Source organism: Oryzias latipes, chromosome 13 (genome assembly GCF_002234675.1).
Source record: "Oryzias latipes chromosome 13, ASM223467v1".
NCBI lineage: Eukaryota > Metazoa > Chordata > Actinopteri > Beloniformes > Adrianichthyidae > Oryzias > Oryzias latipes.
The window spans coordinates 1,268,066-1,281,458 of NC_019871.2; the positions used below are offsets into that span (position 1 = coordinate 1,268,066).

The 13,393-nt window shown below is 44.8% G+C and overlaps 1 long non-coding RNA gene across 1 annotated transcript; it reads left to right on the forward strand.

The window, feature by feature from the left end:
- The first annotated feature begins 1,900 nt into the window (after positions 1-1,900).
- Positions 1,901-3,231, forward strand: LOC111948506. The gene is made up of 3 exons (XR_002874522.1): positions 1,901-1,952; positions 2,191-2,367; positions 3,064-3,231. It is a non-coding gene; the product is annotated as an uncharacterized LOC111948506 (long non-coding RNA).
- The last annotated feature ends 10,162 nt before the right edge of the window (positions 3,232-13,393 follow it).

Consider the following 13,393-nt stretch of genomic DNA (forward strand, 5'->3'; position numbering starts at 1 on the left):
TTTTTAGAGCTGGACTCCTGCTTCATTTTTAGCAATAATTTCTTAATGTGTGACGTCCTGTGTGTGTCTTTGTGAAACATATCAGAGGGATTAGATCTAAAATATAAAACTTATTGTGATTAATATGTTTAGGTCTTATAAAACATTAAAGACTAAATCTTACAACTCATCAGTGGGATTACTCCAAAAATATTTGACATTTCCCTAAATTTGTGCAACACCAACAGTAGAAATCCTCCAAAGAAACTCAATCCATGAAAAATGGTCTGCGCTCATCCCCCCTCCCTCCCCCTTCCTCTTCCCTCTCACACGCGGCTCCGTCTCTATGACGGGAGGTGCAGCTGCGGCTCAGAGTTGATTGTCAGATAGAAAAAGACTCCCAATCACCTGTTAGTGTGATTCAGCCACCGGCGAGTTGCGCTCCCCTCTCGAGTTTTTTGACTTATGTTCCAAAGACTACCGCAAAGAGGTGTGGCCGCAAGCGTCTTGCAGCAGAGGGCGGTGGTCGCGTGCGCATCGGGTCTGCTGTGTCGGAGCAAAGACTTGTGGGAAATAATCTCCATTGCCTGCTTTTTTCGAAATTGGGTTGAGCACGGGTGTTTGTTCTGCCTAATTCCTTTTCATGTACCTGTTTTACGTTGTTTCACTCTGAGGTTTTTTTTTTTTTTTTTTTTTTTTTTTTTTTGCACCATAAGTGTGAACAGCAAATAGGAGGAAGACATTCTTCAGAGTCTGATGTGTCAAACAGAAAGAATTAAGTGTCGGCTGCTGAAGCAATTTCAAATTAAAAGCTCCAAGCTTCCTCTTTGAATATAGTATATAGCACATTATGTGTAACGCCTCAGGTATGGCAAATGCCGCCCCCTATGAAGTGCCGCCCTGGGCGACCGCCCACATCGCCCATATCAAAAACCGCCACTGGTTTTGGATGCGCTTATTCAATACAGCTTTTTTAAAAGTTATTTTCTACGAAAAAATAAATAAAAAAGAGGAGGTCAGGTTTCAAGGTTTTCTAATTTTAGTATTTTTAAAATTTAGTGTTATATTTTAAGGGACAAAACTGAGTTCAAAAAGTTTATTATGATCCAAAATATGGCAAACAAGATCAGAATAATGTTGAGAAATTGAAATAAAAAAAATAGAAAACAAAGTTTGAGATTTTCCGCTGCTTTATCTATCATCTTATCTTCTGTAAAAAAAAAGAACATAAAAACAAATTCAGTCAGTTATGAACTCTGATATTAAAAAAGTCTGATTTCATTTTGTCCTGAAATACACTTTTAAAATTACTTAAGTAATTGGAACTGAGAGTCTGTATCTGTAACTGCTGCTAAATCATTTATTATTATTCCCATCAAAACCTTAGTTGTTGTCAGAATAAATAATATGTAATAATGTAATGTAATGGTAATGCACCACTTTGATTTCATGTCAAGCGCCTTATGAACAACACCCGAAAGAAAAAAGTAGTGAGCATGGGTGTCCGAATTGCTTTTAAAATTCAGAGATATAGTGCTGCACTATATAGGGTTTTAGTAGTTAGGGATCAGGTTCGTTTCCACTGAAATGCCTTCCGTCGACCAACTTCGTTTCTAACAATAAAGTTTAAAAAAAAACTTTGTTTCTACTGAAATGCCTTCCGTTTCTATCGAAAATTTCAGTAGTATGTGTGTGATAGATTTGATATGTGTTTATGAATGCTAATTCTGAATAATGTCCTACATGGCACCTCATATTTGGATCTGTGTTACATCTCCTCCACTGATCTCTTCTCACAGACTCTCCAACTGTGGACTCTCAGAGAGTGAATGTGAAGTGGTGGTTTCAGCTCTGAACTCCAACCCGTCTCATCTGACCGAACTGGACCTGAGTAACAACCAGCTGACAGTTTCAACAGTAAAGGTTCTGTGTGCTGGACTGGAAAGTCCAAACTCCAGACTGCAGATTCTGAGGTCAGAACACTTTTGCTGATGTTTTGAATTCACATTTGCAGCTAAAAAGATTTAGTCCAAACGTCCATCAGTAGTTTGGCTTTTGCTAAACGCCGCTAGACGGGCTAAAATCAGAACTTTGAGTGCAGTGGTGTTCAGAAGAGGCCGAGCAGAACCACCGGGCCCCGTGCACCGGACCTGTGGTTCATGTCTGATTCATGCACACAGGTCATCACATCCATTTTTCTTCTACATCCAGGTTGGAGAGCTGCAATTTGTCAGAGATCAGCTGTGATGCTCTGGTCTCTGCTCTGAAATCCAACCCGTCCCACCTGACAGAACTGGACCTGAGTGGGAACAAAGACCTGTATGATTCCTGAGTGAAACACTTCTGTGGTCTTCTGGAGAGTCCAGAATGCAGACTGAAGTCTCTGAGGTCAGTCTCTATGTAAAGGACAGCTAGTTTTTGGAACGCCATGTTAAAACCTTCAACGCTCATTTTTTTTATTTTAAAGAGTCGTTCTTATCAAAAAGTGTTTTTAATATGTTCTTCATTTTTCTGATGATGGAGGATATATATGAAGAAAATTAAGCTCAACATTGCATCTCTGAATATTTCTTTATACTTGAAAACGAGGGTATTTGTGACGTAGAAAATACGCTGGGCGGGGCCACAAGCTCCCTACTCTGCCTCATTCTGATCATCCCTGTCAGTCAAACAGATCCATGAACGTCTTTGTTTTCCTCGTCTGCACCAACCGTCCCGCCCACAACTCAGATGTGAATTTCTACTGAACTCCTGCCGCTCTGCAGAAACTATGTCCTAGAAGACGACACAGGTTTTTAGGTTTTGGTTAAATACAGCATCATCATAATCAAACGACCACTGGGACCGATCTGACAGTTGTTTAAAAGATGATCAGAGTGGGACTTTTCCTCTTTTTTTTTTATACTAAGTGAAATTTCGCGTTCTTGCTTCTCACCTGGAGCCTCTAAAAATGATGAAATTAGCTTCAGTCAAGAATCCAACTCACCTCGGTATGTGAACCTGAAAAACAGGAGCCGTCCTCCACCGTGCACCGTCCTTCATGTTGCTTCCTGATCTGCTGATGAGCTGCTCCTCTGGATGCAGGCTGGACGACTGCGGCTTGTCTAAAGCCAGCTGTGACGCTCTGGTCTCAGCTCTGAGGTCTGCTGGGAACCACCTGACAGAACTGGATCTGAGAGGGAACAGACTGCAGGACTCAAATGTTGGGCCGCTCCAGGACCTGATGAAGAGTCCGGACTGCAACCTGCGCACCCTAAGGTCAGATTCTGAGGCTCCTGCAAAGCTGCAGCGTCTCAGGTGAAGGCAGGCAGTCGGCCAATCACAGCAGCAGAGCGTCCAGCACACCTGAAGCCACTTTTGGTTGACATCTTCTCATTGCAGATGGAAGTACTGGCACTGATTGGGTCGTGTGTTCTGACAACCAAAGTTGCAGCTCGTCTGTTCCGGAGGAGCAAAGAGATGAAGCAGAGGAGGTGAAGAAGACTACGCTGGAGGAAATGGTTTATTTCTGACCATCAAAGCAAAAAAAGAACTAGAGAAGACAAACCACAGAAGTAACTATCGATACAGAGATACATCAGACTTAGAATAATTCTTTTTGACGTGATAAATATGGAGTTAAAAAGGTTGATATTCTGTAGATTGTCCATGTTGGCTCCAAGCTCGGTTCTCCTTTCTGCTGTCAGATCGACATCCTTTCTTCTGGTTTTAGCAGAGATTGTTTTAAGTTTTCTTCACTGTCATGTGAACTGATCTGAACTCAAAACTGGCACTGTGCAGCGTGCACGCTCCACCTCCGTTCCAGCCGTCCTTTTGGGTGGATTCGGCTGTCTGTGGGTGAAAATGGTCAAACTTGTACAGGGCGCACAGATGGCAAACATGAAATGTCGAGGTTGTGGACCCTCATTGAACCCGTATGGAGAGAAAGTTTGACGGCTCCTTGCGTGCTGCCCAACCGTTACCCTGAATTTCCACTAGTCTGTCCACGGTGTCTCTCCAGTGCGATCGTCCGTCTCACGATCATCAGTTAATAGGAGTGGTCTGTCCTGTCACCCCCTCAAGTAGTTCATCCTGCTTGATGCAGGACCCCATGCCTTTTGCTTCCTAACTGAGTTTTTGTAAAATACAGGATTTGTATCATAAATGATGGTATGTTTTTTAATCTCTAACGATCGTCATCCATGGTGGTCTTTTCTTTGGTTTTAACGTGCGTTATCGTGTGAACACGCACCTTAAATATGAAATTAAGTCTTTTAAAGTTTTATTTTGAAAGTACAACGGGGTTTTTTATTTTGAAACCCCTCACACCTATTAACGACTAAAGTGCAGCATCAGGACGCCGTACGACATCATCACCTGTACATCATAAGTGCTTGTAACTAGACGCACGACAACGCTACGTTCCATTTAAGTGACGTTCCTTGTGGCGGCTGTACGAGCCTCAAGACACACCTGTGCTCCCCTTTAGATGCAGCCGCTCCTCTACGACCCTCCATGGACCCAGACAACCCAAAAACAGTCAGGTTAACCCCGTACAGGTGCTGTGACTGAGACTCTAAGACACAGCTTTTCAAAAAGCTGCTCTGACGGTGAGTCTTTCATTAGTCAGAACAGGAAGTTGAACAGGAAGTCAGGTCTTCTGGTAAACGTGAGCTGCTGAGTTCAGCTGCAGGAAACAAACAGTCCTGCTCCACTCGTTCCTTGTTCTCCACGCTGTAGCGCTTCTTTAAAAAGAATTTCAGCTGGACACAAAGATGCACTTTTTATTGTTTTCTTATTGAAGCCCAATAAAAGTAAAAGAGAGAAAGAAAGTCAAAGAAATTGTTTAGAAATGTACATTTTTTCATGTTTTTCTAACTTGTTGAAGGATTCTGGTTCTTCATTTTTGTTCTGTGCTGTTAGTTTTTATGTTTTGTTCTCTGTCTTCTGTTTTGCAGGTTAGGATTCAGATGAATAAACATTTTAGAAAATTCTTGACTTTCTAACGAGGTCTGCTGATTTTAGCAAACATCAGAAACAGATGAAGCTCAAATGTTGCATTTATGTTTCAGTAACATTCAAATCAAATCAACCTCCTTCTGGAAAACCTGCTCTCCTTTAAAGAGAACATGACATCAATAATTTCAAAACATGGTGTAAAGTGGAATTTGGAAGCAAAGACAGCAGAGTTTTTGTGGCAAAGAGGCACCATGAGATGAAGGAGCATTCAAACGGTGGAAGTGGAGGTCGTGTCAAACGCAGCTGGAAGCTTCAGTCTAGATCTGATCAAAGATGCAACCAAAAGATAAGATTGGAAAGAACTAAAGTTCAACAAATCTAACCAGCTGCAGAAATGAAAGGAACTGAGAAAAAGTGGATGTTTGTCGGGCCCCCACCTTTGTCAAATGGGGGGGGGGGTCTGGCTAAACTGCTACACCCAAGATACTCCGGACCAGGGAGAGGGCATCACACAGAAAACCCAAGGAACGATAATTTTTTGTACTGCAATAATAATCTAATAGAATAAAAACATGCAGCCCCAACACGACAAAGCCAGAACTGTTAAAACCCAAATAACTACAATAGAAAGGTAATGAATACAGTTAAAAACTAAGGGAAACCTCATAAAAACTTTAAAAAATAAAGATAAATAGTCCATGAAACACCGGGGGGACAGGTCCTGCAGCCAGCCGCAGTCCTATTGCACCTCTCATCCACCCTTTGGGTTGTTCCTCCAAACATCCACCTGTAAAGTGAAGATAAGTCCTGCTAGTATCTCAGATGATAGGGGTAGACAGGCCTGGCTACATGCAGAGTGAGAGTTCCACTGGAAAGGAAGAGGATCCTCACACACCAGCAGGGCACCTCACCCGGACTATGAGTGTACGTCACGTTGTGGCACCCCTTGTCCTGGAGAAGACTCTGGCTCTGGCTCCGGCTCCGGCTCCGGCTCCGGCTCCGGCTCCGGCTCCGGCTCCGGCTCCGGCTCCGGCTCCGGCTCCGGCTCCGGCCACACCGGTTGCTCCAGTGCTGTCTCCTTCAACAGCTTCCAGCTGTCCTTCCTCTTTTCTCCTGCTTCCAGTTCAGCTTTATGGGTGGGGCCATCAGCTTACTGATTGGACACCCAGGTGTGTCCAATCTGGGCTTCAGTCTCCATGGGTGTGAAACAACACAAAAACCAACTCCACCACAAAAGCAAGCAAACAAAAATGACTGGAAAAGGTTTCACCACACAACACGTTCACATCAGTCATTTCTTTTGTCGACACCCGTAAACTGGGGCCTCATTTATAAAACTTTGCGCAGGATTTGCGTCAGAAGTGGCGTACGGATGAAACATAGGACGTGCGTACGCACAGAAATATTCGGATTTATAAAACCGTGCGCACGCACATCCTACGCATCTTTCCCTTAAAAAATCACAACCGATTCTAAATGCAGCGCAGCTTTTGAGGCTTCATGACACGCCCATAGTTGCCCATAAATAGTCCGTGAAACGCCCACAAATCAATATTCATTGATTGGGAAACCATGGCAAACACCGAGAGGAAATGAAAAAAACGTAACTTCACTCAATGTGAAGTAGAAGTTATCGTTGGCGAGGTGGAAAAGAGGAGAAAAGTGTTGTTTGGAGGGCACAGTGTGGGCATTACTAATGCCAAAAAGGCACGTGAGCGGCAAACGGTGGGAGACGCCGTAAATGCTGCAGCCTCACAACCTGGGTGGACCGTGGCCGAAATGAAAAAGAAATGAAATAAATGATCGGACATCAAAGTCGAGGCATCGGCAGAGTGTGTCTGCCACGGGTGTGTCTGCCACGGGGGGGGGGGGGGGGGACACTGGAGCTGACCCCTCTTGATGAGAGACTGGCGGCTATTATTGGGGAATCCCTATTAAGTCCCCCTTATCGGCGTCCTCCTCCGCCTCAGTCACCTGACTGACGCACCAGACGCACCGGGTGACACAGGTAAGAGAAATAATTAAAATGAATGCAGTCAAGTCACATGTATGCAGGCTACACAATTACAGATTATTAATATAGAACAATTTTATTTTAGTTGCTGGGTGTTCCAGCGGGGCCAGTGGTTACGATGCTGCAGCTGAGCAGCCGTCTGGACCCAGCGTCTCCACGGCACGCGGCTCTCAACCCTCCAGCAGTGGGCGTGTCCTCACCGATGCAGTCCTTGAAATGCAGAGGGAAGTCAGTAGTTCAATCAGAGAGGTGGCCAAGGAGTTGGGTGAAATCAAGACTGACTGGAATAAACTGCACGATGAGGGAATTCTTGAATAAATAATATTTTCCACACCCCTCTTGTTTTTCTTTACAAGCGACGCATCACTTCCAAACGCTGGCGCACAGCAGCAGCATTTGGCTCAAATGCGTGGGGATGGGGTTCAGGGTCGGGGCCAACACAGCAATCGGCGCCAGGGGGTAGAGGCACGTTTTTAAGCTGGGCCACATTGTGTAGCACAGCACATGCCAGCACGATTTGGCACACATTGTCACTTTCACGTGTTTCTTCCATCTGCCGACGGTGTCGCCGTTTCTCATTTCACCCGTTTTTGTGCGTACGCCTGGGTCAGAGCTTGAAGGACCGCACATTTTCCCGTCAAGTTTGCTTTTTATAAATCTCAACTATTGCGTAGAGAGTGGCGTACGCCTTCTTTTGTGCGTACGCAACGTTTATAAATGAGGCCCCAGGTCACAACTCCAGAGCAAGGGACAGATTTGACCCTGAGGTCATGTGAAGGACGTGTCTGTCTGTGTCTGATTGTGAAAAAGCAGAGAAATCCAACCATCTTTTCCAGTGTGTGTCCTGAAACCGCTCCAGGTCCCCCCTCCTAGAGTCCTCACCTCGTCTCCTTCATCCTTAGCTGGGAAACCCCCATTTTACAACTGCAGGTCTGCATCCTAACTAAGTGGTGATCTTGCTCTGTCATTTCCTCTTTGCTCGCTGACCTGGGTTTGTGTTCAGTGTTCAGAGGTGTGTTTGTCACTTGGGGGCGGTAACCTTTCTGGTGGATCTGATTGGCTGCAAACTTGCATGTCTTATCTGGTGAAGCAGCGGGGCGGGGCTTTCTTTTAGAGGCTGTAACGTGGATTAAAACGGTAACAAATGCAGTGATTTTCACAAGAGAAAAACTTACAGACAGAAAAATCTGCTGCTCTTTCTGAACTTGGTTTTGGGTCGTTGGTTAACGTTTGAATCCACGTTACATCCAACATTTTTCTATTAAAGCCTCTGACACAAACAGGGGGGGGGGCAAGGTTGACACAAAGAGACGAAATTTCTAACTGAGAGTCAAAGAGCCACACACACACTGACCTGCCAGACACACACACACACCTAAAAACACACACACAAACATCCAGGGGCGGTTGTTCTCTGCCTGCTGCCGTGTGGCGTTGAGGGCTTCTGGCTGCCGCTGCTGCTGCGGCGGGGGTCTCTCTAACGTCCCTCTCTCTTCTTCCCTTCTTTCCTTCTCCGTCCGGTCCAACACAAAAGAATTTAAAAAATAATTAAAATGAATAAAGTCTGGCCTCAATTACAAAAGGGGTTTATTCAGACATACCTCTGGTTTGTCAGAATATTAATAACCCCTGTTGTTAAAGTAAAATATGTCCAACACAAGAGGCCTTCAGCTCTCATCTGTCTGCCCAGCTGTTGGACAGGACAAGTAAAAAACAGGAGAAACACACACACACACACAGACACACACACCCACCCACACACACACACACAAAGCCTACAGTCTAACACAGGCAACTTCACCTTGTTTCTGCAGAAACTCAGCTGCTGCTGCGTCTTCTTGTCTTGTTGGAGTTTGTTTTCCAGCTTCCTCACTTGTGAACCATGGATCCATTATTTTAAATTCTCTGACAGCTGAGGTTCAGTTTAGTTAGAAAGATCTTCACAGATTCAGACTTCCGGCCTCAATAACTTCTGATAAACGTTCAAATGAGTCAGCAAGTATCTCAGTCATTTTGTATTAACACAGATAGTGAACCACAAATGCATTTCTAAAGAAACAAGATAGTTTTTTTTGCCTCTTAAGCAGAATTGTTCTCTTCAAGCTGAGAATGCAGACATGCAGACATGCAGACACGCAGACATGCAGACATGCAGACCTGCAGACACGCAGACATACAGACACGCAGACACGCAGACATGCAGACACGCAGACATGCAGACCTGCAGACACGCAGACATACAGACACGCAGACACGCAGACATGCAGACAAGCAGACATGCAGACATGCAGACCTGCAGACATGCAGACATGCAGACCTGCAGACACGCAGACATACAGACACGCAGACATGCAGACATGCAGACATGCAGACCTGCAGACCTGCAGACATGCAGACCTGCAGACACGCAGACATACAGACACGCAGACACGCAGACATGCAGACACGCAGACATGCAGACATGCAGACATGCAGACACGCAGACATACAGACACGCAGACATACAGACACGCAGACATGCAGACACGCAGACATGCAGACATGCAGACATACAGACACGCAGACATGCAGACCTGCAGACACGCAGACATACAGACACGCAGACATGCAGACACGCAGACATGCAGACATGCAGACACGCAGACATACAGACACGCAGACATACAGACACGCAGACATGCAGACATGCAGACATGCAGACCTGCAGACATACAGACACGCAGACCTGCAGACATACAGACACGCAGACACGCAGACATGCAGACACGCAGACACGCAGACACGCAGACATGCAGACACGCAGACACGCAGACACGCAGACATGCAGCGAGTCGGCTGCCAAGGGAACTGCAGCTGCTGGATTCCCGTGTTCCTCCACGTAGCTGATAGCTGCAGTTTAAACTGTGCTTCATAATCGTGTCTCTCTGCATTTCCAGGGTTTCCAAAATGATTTTGTTCTGCATTTATGCTCATATCTGCACCTTTGTACTATGGGGGGGGGGTCTTAATTTAGATCCTCGCCTCTCTCCGTACTGTTTTCTTCTAGGTCCTCTTTACTGAAGTCACACATGATCACATCAGGGCAGCTCTGTACATTTTGGAGAAAATGTAAGACTTTTATGTGCGCCTTATGGTTGTGAAAGTACAGCATACAGAAACTGATCAAAGGCAGAGAGCCGCATGCAGCTCAAGAGCTGTTAGCCCCCCCTGCTCTAAAAATGAAAGTCCTGCCCTGCTGTCTGGCTGAATTTGAACAGCAAATTTTGGTAAATCTATTTACCCCAATTCATTTATCCAACCATCATAGATGTGAGGCGATGTTCATGTTTATTTGTTTGACACAAAAAGTGCAACACTTTTGCCACAAAGGCAATTAAAAAAAGCTCTCTTTTAAACCCAAAGATTATTTCAAAGCTTGATCTCTGAATCTTCATCAGGAAACAGGATCCATGATAACAGATCTGCAAAACGGTTCAACAGGAAACTCTTCTGACTAGATATGATCGTCTGACATTTGTGCCGCAGCAGCTGAGCTGACTTTTATTTTAGTTTAAATTCTGAACCTCATGGAAAAGAATCAGACTGAGGAAGTTTTTCCACCTTTTTAACCCTTGTGCTATCTTAGATGACCCCCCCCCCTTCCATTGAGGTGTTCTCCCTACCATGACAAAGGTGGATAAAGGTGGAAAGATTTCATGTAATCCATGGACACCAGTGAAGATCACAAATCATTGAAGAAAAAAGGTTCAGAGCACTGTCTAGTGGGTCTAGATGACCCAACTCCCAATGGTAAAGTGCCTAGGATAGCACAAGGGTTACAATATTCTTCAAAACTTCAATGATTATTATTGTTTTCTTAGCTTGCCATCCCATAATGAACAAATCCAGAGCAGATGAAGGCCGTTTTTCAACTCCAAGCTCCTTCCAGACTCCTGAGCTTCCTCCACCTTTCTAAGGTGACCAGAGTCTTCCTCAGAGGAAACTCTTGTTTTGATGTTTGATCACATCTTGGTTCTACTCCTGAAGTTTCTTCTGCTAAAAGATAGATCTTGTTGTAGAGTTCTGAGCCCCAAGTGTCAGGAACTTCAAACCCTTATAGATGCTCAGCAGCAACAAACACCCAGAAAATCATCAAACTAGTGTCTTTGAGGGATGTTGTGAAGAACAGGCTGTCAGAGTTTGAAAAAACAGTGAGAGCAGAAAGGCTGGGAGGGCGGGGCCAGAGCACTGGCGTGATAAGTAGAGGAGCACGGGAGGGGAGGACAGACGGAGAGGACATGGAGCGTCCAGCTCTGCTGCTGTTTGTGGGTCTCTGCAGCTCAGGTAAAACTCTGCTTCCATCCTGACTGGCTTTGACTTTTAGATCTGGGAGAAAGCAGTGGCGGCTGTTTGCATTCCTGCTGACTGCAGAAGAATCCGTGCATTGGAGTTGGAGAATGTCACACATGACGCGCTGTTCTCCTCATGAGGGGCCTCATGTTGAGGATGGGGTTGTTTCCATGGAGACCATTCTGGTCTCAGTAGGTAGGGACCCTGAGAAAATTAAGAGGAGCATCAATTGAAAACGGCTGCAGGTAAATTCTGCTTGATGGCACCAAAGTTTGAACAGAGATGAATATTTAAAAAAAGTTTTCTTCCATAAATCATATGGGACGGCTGTGGTGCAGAGGTAGAGCGGTCGACCTCCGACTGGAGAACTGCAGGTTCGGTTCTCGCCTTGTTCATGTGTGGAAGTGTCTTTGGAGTTTGGACACTGCTTGTGGTTACGACGCTGAAGTTGGCTTCTGATTCACAGCTTCTGATTGGTGAGGCACTAAAGGAACATTCTGCTGCATTTTTCACACTAGATCACCTAAAACCAGGTCCTGATCAAAAACCACATGACCTGGACTGCTCTAACCTGGAATAAATTATGATTTAGATACTAAAGAACACATTAAACACAGTTTCTGATTTGTGAAAATGTGAAATAGAAGGATTTTTATCGTATTTTACGCACTGAGTCCACCTCAGACCAGGTCCTGTTCAAAAACTGCTGTGTGAAATAGAATCATTTTATCACATTTGATGTAATTTAAGGATCATAGGGACAAAGGAAGGACAACTTAAAGCAAAACACCAAAAACAGGAACTTTAAAGTAAATCAGGAAACAAACCAAGAAAGAATGGACCAAAAAACTCAAACTTAAGTCAGGGGCTCATGCTAACCCTGACCATAACTATGTGTCCAATCTGACATCTGTTTCCCAGTTTCTTTTGGATGTTGATGTCTGAGATTGTAATGTGGCCTCTTCCAGCCTTCTTGGATTCCTGTAGTCCATCCTAAAAGTGTCAGCTTTAGTCTGTGCCCAGTCTGTGGAATGCAACAAAGTCATTTTGTGCACCCAGGTGATGTTATGGCCACCGGCTCGTACCTGTGGAAACAAATACAATAGTACAATCCAGTGTAAAAAATAAAGATAGAAAAATGTGAAGGAATTAAAAAATAAATTTCCCCAAAATTTCAGGAACAGGACCTGGTCTGAGGTGGACTCAGTGCGTAAACTGTGTTTAATGTGTTCTTTAACATCTAAATCAGAACTGAATCCAGGTTTGAGGGTTTTACTGTAGTTTTTGATCAGGACCCGGTTTTAGGTGATCTTAGTGTGAAAAATGCAGCAGAATGTTCCTTTAGTGCCTCACCAATCAGAAGCTGTGAATCAGAAGCCAACTTTAGCGTCGTCTTGTGGTCACAGATTGGCGCCAGTGTTTGTCCGCTGAGCCGCCATCAGTGAGTGAATGTGACTGGAAAGAGCACTGGGCCTTAGAGCGAGGTAGAAAAGTGGGATGAAAATATTTACAAGTGAAACCATCCGTGCTCTAAAGCTGCTGAATCTTAGTTGGGTTACCGCGGTTGCTGGAGCCTATCCCAGCTGCTGAATGGGGGGTCAGGTCACCAGTCTGTTACAGCGCCACACAACCACACATTCACACCTAATGGACAAGCTATGATCAATGAACCTATGAAGCGTGTTTTCGGACTGGGGGAGGAAACGGGAGAAAACCCACACATGTACAAGTAGAACATGCAAACACTCCCCCCTGGGATTTGAACCATTTGGGAGGTTAAGGTGCTTCCCACTACACCACCATGCAACCCCCATGTAAATCAATAGACACTTTAATTGTGGATTGAATTAAAGTGACTCAAAAGCTGTAAATGATAACTTTAAGTTTCCAGTCAAAATGACGGCAGGATCATTCAGCAGGAGTCGACACTCAGACTTTTCTGCCCTCTGGTGGTTCACATGCGTTTCTGCAGGTCCTTTGACATCCTCATTTCATGACTCTGAGTGTGAATGTGTATGTGTGTAAGTGTGTGTGTGTGTGTGTGTGAGAGTGAGTGTGTGTGTTGGACAGATGCTACTGTTACAATCAGGAGCCTCAGATCCACGAGGAGTATATTTAGGCAAGGCAAGTTTA